This window comes from Zingiber officinale, chromosome 10A, assembly GCF_018446385.1.
Source record: "Zingiber officinale cultivar Zhangliang chromosome 10A, Zo_v1.1, whole genome shotgun sequence".
NCBI lineage: Eukaryota > Viridiplantae > Streptophyta > Magnoliopsida > Zingiberales > Zingiberaceae > Zingiber > Zingiber officinale.
The window spans coordinates 90344304-90352200 of NC_056004.1; the positions used below are offsets into that span (position 1 = coordinate 90344304).

General features: G+C 38.4%; 1 long non-coding RNA gene across 1 annotated transcript; it reads right to left on the minus strand.

Annotated features, from left to right (window-relative positions):
* Positions 1-1174: 1174 nt before the first annotated feature.
* Positions 1175-1835, minus strand: LOC122026367. The gene is made up of 3 exons (XR_006124119.1): positions 1653-1835; positions 1389-1454; positions 1175-1212 (listed from the first exon to the last, which is right to left on the minus strand). It is a non-coding gene; the product is annotated as an uncharacterized LOC122026367 (long non-coding RNA).
* Positions 1836-7897: the final 6062 nt, after the last annotated feature.

Genomic DNA, 7897 nt, shown 5'->3' on the forward strand with positions numbered 1-7897 from the left:
AACTTCATCAAGTTTTACATTGACTCAAACTTATGACTACCCTTGAACATAATCTTTGAGTATCTATTTGTACATGTTGCAGAACTGTTAGCCACTACTAGAAGAAATGGAGAAACTCTTCCAACTAATGTACTCCATGTGACTCAAGGAGCCTTATAGAAATGTGGTTCTAATAATAATAATAATAAATCCTCTCTCAATCAGCTGCATTCATGAGTAACACATTGGAAGAGGAATATCAAGGCTGTGTCTGAAAGGAAAAGAACTCTGGTATTCACAAAATATAATTTAACCGTCAGTCCTTGCATAATGCAGAAACAACTAAATATGCGTCATGTAACATCAAATGTTAGAATGAGGTATTGGGCAAAGGTATGTGTATAATTTATTTCATGGAACATCAAATGTAGAAACAGAGTTTTTTTTTCCTTCAACCAAACATTTAAAAAAAATGGAAATTTCCAAAGTATGACATAACTGCCCAAATCTGCGTTGGATATAGATACTTGGATAATGACACTCAAACAGTGACACTAAGAGTGAACAATCACTAATCCTATTGAACACATGTACAATTTGTAAAAATAGCCATGTCAGAAATTACGATCATACTCATGTTAAACTATATCAAGTCCAAGTAACATAGACATGGAACAGTTGTAGCACTGACACCATATTCAACCACACAAGCATTATCATACTAAAGATTTGAATGAACATTAGTTATCAAATTTCGTAAACAGTAAGCAGTAGAGTACTAGCCTTGTATGTTAAACTTGTTGAATGTACAATATCTCATAAGAAAGTTTACCTTCAATATTATCACAATAATCACATCCAGAGAGAATACACAAATCAATGAACTGATCCATAGTGAGTCTTAGCTCTTCAAGAACCTGAAAAATAAGGATGAGAATAAATACAGTAATTCAATTAGCAATAAGCAGAATAAATATACCTTTGAAATGTCAAATTCTATCACAGAGATTTTTTTGGAACTAGGATCCATTAAATGATGGAGAAACCTTGGTACCCCAAAAGTTAAAGTATCCATGTTTTATGAGGCAACCGCAAACACCTAGAGATTGATAACAAACAAATACGTTTAGGATATTAAAGTTAAAAAAATAAAATAGAATGTGTTACATTGCATCATTTTACCTTGTCACTTTCGCAAAGAGCTGCGCATTGAGCTTCTGCTTCACAGGGTGCCTTTAGATCAAAAAGATGAGTTTAGCTTCTAAAACTAGAGATACAATACTTGTATATTAAGAAATTGCATGCAGCTTTAGGAAATGTTTGCAAGAGAAAGTAAAATTGTGTCATTGTTAGTTCAAATTCTTGTAGCAAGGATAAAGAATTCAATAAGTGAAAGTGGACTAGTTTACCTCAATAGTAGGCACACCCATTAGTCTTAAGAGACGTTTACAATCTTCATTATGTTGCTTGGTTACCTGTGAAAAAACTCTACAGTCATCTACTGGAATCAAATTCTTCAAGAAAGTAATTTGAAAGTTCAAAATATATTTAAAGAAACTCTATGTTACATATGAAGAAAACAGATAATCAGCACGCTAACTTTATGCTGATTGCATCATAATCAATAAGATCCTCATGGTAATTTCCAATAAAATAGCAATATCAAAGATTACCTTGATAGTCCTTTTGCTGTACTTTTCAATTCCCTCCAAATCACCAGTCTGCAAACAACAAATGTAACCAAGACAGCAAAAGAAATTCTAGCACACTAAAGAGTCCCAATAAAGGTACTTGTTATGCACAAGCAATGACCTCAATTGTTGTGTTCAGATCGTTAGTTGCATCTTTCCTCTTTAAATATCTAAAGAATAAAATAAGCTTAAAGATTATCATTATCTTGCAACAAAAAAAAAGGAGGGGGACAATGACAAAACTGTAAAGACTAGCCTTTTGGCAAGTTCTTGTTTCTTCAGCTCTGGAGGTTGATCGTCAAATACATATCTGGCATAAAAAAGATGATAATAAAATATGGTGGCTGAATGATAAACAAAATGATATTTAGACATGCAAATGGACTTACACTGGCTCGATACCTGCTTCTAATAATTTGATAGTTCGATTAAACATCCCTTGCAAATGACTTATCGGCCATACAAAATGTCAAGAGTTAGAAGAAGAAATAAAAAAGTCCAACTCATGCATAGATTTTTCAATGAACTCTACAAATTCTTTCCTAATTCCAGGAAGTCCTCGAGAATCACTATATGCACCTGATTGCTCGAAAGAAAGTTGAGATTCTTATCAAAATGACTAAAACAATATTTACTCATCAACATGAAAAAAATAACAAGGCCTGCAGATGATGCTTTGGGTTTGTTACATATAAAGATACAACTAAAAACTGAAATATGACACAAATGTTATGAAAAGGCCAACATAAAAATTGCTTGGGTTACAAATGCACAAACAAGTACAGAATACATTTCTTTTCCAGATCACCGTTAACAAGAGGAAACAAGTTGCAAAGCAGTTTAGCTTGAGAAACAGACTGCATCAAAAAGGAAAAGGTTTAAGCAAACCGCGAGTTGAAAATTGTAGGAATATGTGAATACCTAAACCACCCGAATTCAATAAAAGATAATGTTTAGCTCTTGCAATGACATCTGCTGGGAATAAAAGCCCGACATTAGGGTCATCCAATAGAAATGGAGCTTGGCACAATGCTACCACCTAGAGAATAGTATAGGTAAAAAATTACACCATTAAAAAGAGAAATCTAATGGAAAATGTCTCTTTATCTCAGGGAGCACAGAGAAGGAGAAATTGCTCCATGTACAAGGAATTTTTGACTTGTGAAGATGATTTTTTTCTCACTGAGTTCCTTAAGTCAAGCAATAGAGAAGAATGATCAACACTTTGATACAAGTAGTTTTTAAGAAAGAATAAAGAGAAAATGGAAACCTGATGGGGAAATGTTAATGGCTTCTATTCGAGAGCATGAGGGTTCCCGACATTTGTGAAAATAATCTACAAACAACAAAAAAAAACCAATCTCATGGAAAGTAAGTCCAACTTGTATCTTGTTTCTTAAGAATAAATTGCAAGGGGAGTGCAGTATTATAACCTCAAATTTTAATCTCATAAGTGGCATCCCAACAAGCTAACAATAAAAAGAATCAAAGGCATATGTGCACTTCATATCTTGATACAAGCAATAAAGCAAACATATACAATGCTAAATAACCCAGGAAGATATCTTCAACAGATAACAAGCATGGAAAAAAAAAACAATCAAAGTCAGATCTTTCAGGAATCGAAATAAGAGTCTCTTTCAATAAAATTTATTCTATTTAACTCAAATCATGTCGTGGCACAATCAACGAAAATTGTGTATGAGAAAGCATCATAACCTTCTTCCCCTCCTTCTGCAACTCCGAAGCCCGCAGGTAAAGCTCCCCTTTGACAGCATATGCAACTTTCTTCACATTCTCATTCAGCAACTCGTAGTCCAGCGGCTTCGGCGCCATCCTAATACTAATTAATGATTTAAAATCAGAACTTCTTGTCTTAATACTGACTAAACAACAAAAGGAGTATAGAAGAGGTCACATGCTAATTTTATGATGGAAAGCAGATCAAACTTACTTAGACATCAAAGATTCTACTACCTTCTCCAAGCATGGAAAAATTAGCCTATTTTGACTGAAACTTGTTGACTCTCTTTGTTAGAAAATGGGTAGTCTTCTTGGAGCATATAATGTAGAAATATGCATCTCCGATTCTGCTGTAGTTCTATAGACATGAACAGAAACAACAATAAACAAGGATGCCATGGCTAAAATCCTGATGCCTTTGTAGTCTGCTATAGACCCTACAGAAGAAGCTTGCTTACATGCGAAACAGACGTATGTTTTCATGTTCTTCTCTGATCTAAGAAGTCATTAAGAAAAACTAGAGGAACAAATCTCGTGGAAAATGATCGCCATATTCAATTAATGATACGATTAAGATGATTTGGTGAATTATTTTTTTAAAAAAATGACCCTAATTCGATTGAATCTGAAGCAGAGGAAACCCTAATCGAAGGAAAAAAGATCAAGCGCAGACCTGGAACTCGGAGGTGTGGTACAAGCTCATAAACAAGCAGAGGGCACTGGCCTGGAGGAGCATGGGCTGCGGCTTCCCGTTGTCATCCTCCTCGCCTCTTCCCAGCGGTGCGAAGATGTCGTGTGTGTCGCTATATAGGGAAACAGGTTCGAAGAACCCTCTGCCAAGGCCAAACGATGAAGCGACGGCTTGCGTCCCGGAGAAGGTGATGAAGACCACATCGTCGCTCCTGTCAATGATGAAGTTGGCACTATCTGCATTGGCACGCAGGCAGCGGGTCCAGGCTTGTGCCAGAAGAGGGGAAGATGCAAGGAGCGCACCAAGGACATGGCTCATCTCGAACCTTTAGGAGGCAAAGGTAGACAAATCAAGAGTGAGGGTGAGAATGAGAGAGAGAGGAGAGCACACCGTTGTGGAGGAAGATCCAGTGGTCGACGGGATGGCGTGAAGAGATTGTATGAGGAGAGGGAAAGAAAATTGCCTTAGGTTCGGGAGTGCGAACGAAAAACACGGCGCCGAAAAGAAAACAGCGAGGGAAAGGAAAACAGTGAGGGGGGGGGGGGGGGAAATGACCAAATTCAATTACAATGATTTTTTCAAAACTGTTGTCGTAGATGCTAAAAATACAGATAAAGACAACGGTTTATAAAACCGTTGTAAAAAGTGTTGTCGTTTTAAAAAAATATTGCTCAATGACAACAGTTTTGCCAAACTGTTGTCTTTTATATTTAATGGGGAGTCCAAAGACAACGGTTTTGGCAAAAATCGTTGTCTTTGAGCAAATACGCAACGCTTTCTCTTAAAACCGTTGTCGTAGGGGTGTTGTCGTTTGCAGTTTTTGTTGTAGTGAGAAAATCCAGATGTCTTTGTCATCATTAGCCCTACCACTGCAGAAGGAGTTGTCAGACTTTGGAATGAAAATTATTTATGGGCAACTCTCTGCATTGACCTTAGAGTCTACCTTGCTTGAGGATATACAGAGAAAGCAAAGTGAAGATCCAGATATCCAGAAGATCAAACAAGGGATACAGAAAGAAGAAAATTCGGAGTTTCGAGTATCAGACAGTGGAATTCTTTATCAGGGGAGCCGCCTTTGTGTACCCAATGATGAAGAGCTGAGAAAGAAAATTTTAGAGGAAGCTCATAGTACACCATACTCCATGCATCCTGGTTCTACCAAGATGTACCAAGACATGAAACAGAGGTTCTGGTGGTCTGGACTCAAAAGAGATGTAGCTAAATATGTCAGTACCTGCCTGACATGTCAGAGAGTCAAAGCAGAGCACCAGAGACCAGGAGGAGTTCTACAGCATCTTCCAATACCAGAGTGGAAGTGGGAAGACATATCCATGGACTTCATAACAGGTCTCCCAAGAACCACAAATGGATATGATGCGATATGGGTAATAGTAGACCGATTGACCAAGTCTGCTCATTTTCTAGCCATAAAGGTGTCCCACTCTATAGAGCAGTTGGCACAGCTGTATGTTAAGGAGGTGATCAGACTTCACGGAGTTCCTAAATCTATTGTGTCTGATAGAGATGGGCGCTTCACCTCACACTTTTGGGAGTGTGTTCAGAATGCACTAGGCACCAAACTCAAGTTCAGCACAGCCTTCCATCCTCAGACTGCTGGACAGACAGAGCGAGTAAATCAGATTCTAGAAGATATGCTCAGAGCTTGTGCACTAGATTTCAAGGGAAGTTGGTGCAAGTATCTATGCTTAGCTGAGTTTGCCTACAACAATAGCTATCAGGCCACCATCAAGATGGCACCTTATGAGGCGTTGTATGGTAGGAAGTGCAGATCACCCATTTGCTGGCAAGAAGCAGGTGAAAGAAGAGAAATGGAAGTAGAGCTCGGCATTCAGATAGAGATGATAGATGAGACCACTCAGGCTATCCAGAAAATCAGATAGAGAATTGAGACTACCCAGAGCAGACAGAAGAGTTATGCTGACACACGCCATAGGCCACTTGAATTTCAAGTAGGGGATTCAGTCTTTCTCAAGGTTGCTCCTATGAAGGGAGTGATGAGATTTGGCAAGAAGGGAAAATTAAGTCCCCGCTACGTAGGACCTTATCTGATCACAGAAAGGATTGGAAAAGTAGCATACAAGCTGGACTTACTACAGGACATGTTGGCCATACATAATGTATTTCATGTCTCCATGCTAAAGAAGTGTCTCCACGACTTTAGCCAAGTGATTCAGCCTCAGTCAGTACAGATCCAAGAGGACCTTAGCTATGAGAGCAGACCTACGCAGATAGTGGGTAGAGTAGTCAAGAGACTAAGAAACAAAGAAGTGCCACTAGTGAAGGTCATCTGGCAGAACCAGAAACACGAAGAAGTCACTTGGGAGCGTGAGGAAAGTATGAGACAGAAATATCCAGAGTTATTCTAAGTTCGAGGACGAACTTTTTATAAGGTATGGGGAATTGTAACAATCCAAATTTTCTCATTTCGAGTCCCAAAAATAATTTAAAAATATTTAGAAATGCTTTTAAAATATTCTAGAGATTTTTAGGAATTTTTAGAGTATTTTTATGCAATTTTTGGAGGTCGTTTGGTATTTTTACTAAACGAAAGAAGTTTTGACAAAAAACGTCCAAGCCGAAATTCGAACCATGGACCTCGGGTTAAGTAGAGGTTCGTTTAACCAACAGACCAGCCACGGGTTTCTTTGTAAAACTCGAACCAAATAGTATTTAAGTTATAATTAAAACCGAAATACCTAGGTTTAAGAGGGTTAAGTTATTTCTTTTCCTCTTCTCACCCGAACCTCTCTTCTCCTCTCACGCTCGCGACGGCGCGCGACGGCTCTCTCTCGGGCGGAAACGAAGACGACCTAGGGCACGTCTCCGGCGGCTGAAGAGCACCGTGTTCGGCCGGTCTTCACCCGTGCGTGACCACCTCGACGAGAGGAGCTCGGAAATACAAAGAAGCCGCCGAGATCTTCATCTCTCCGAAACCCTAGAACCTCTTTCTCGGTTGTAAGTCTAAGAACAGCGATGTAAGTTTCTCCTCACCTGCAGTAGGATAGCTCCGAATCTCTTTGTCCCTCTTTTTGTTTTCGATGCATGCATGAACCCTAGAAGTTTCTAAGAGTTTGTTAGGAGTTTCCTTAAATCGTTAGGGAAATTTATGGATGGATTCTTTTGTCATAGCTAGAATCGTTCCTTCTCGTTATTGCTGGAGTTGCTTCTTCTTGATTCGGTTATGTTCCTTACCGTTAGTGCTATGCAAGTGAATGAACTTTGATCCTTCTCCTTGATCCGAACCCTAGCTTTTAGTTGGGGATTAGTTCCTTTTTTATTTAGCTTTAGTTTTAGTTAGCTTTAGTGCTACTCTAACATGTGTTCCAGATTCCTTGATTTAGCATTCCAGTTTCGCCTTTAGTTTAATTGCTGTTTTAGATCTTTCCGTTATAAGTTTTAAGCATGCAGATTTAGTTTTCATCCTTTAGTTGTTTACAGTTTCAGATTTACCTTGTTAGTTCTGAGCATTTCACAAGTACGAACTGCACCATGTAGCATTCCAGATTTAGCCCTTGTCGTCGATTTAGTAGCATGAGCAGCCCTGCCTTTTAGCATATCAGTATCTATTTTCTGCTATTCTTACAAGCATGGACAGCATGCATTTATTGCATTTCAGATTTGTCCTTCAATGAACAAAAGCAGCAGATTAGGCTTTTCCTGTTATAGTTTCAGCATCCCGGTTTGGTTTCTCCTTGTTAATCCCTTAATTGAAGCATGTAAACTCAAATTATGAGCATGAACAGTCTATGTTAAGTTCAGCAAGTCTAGATTT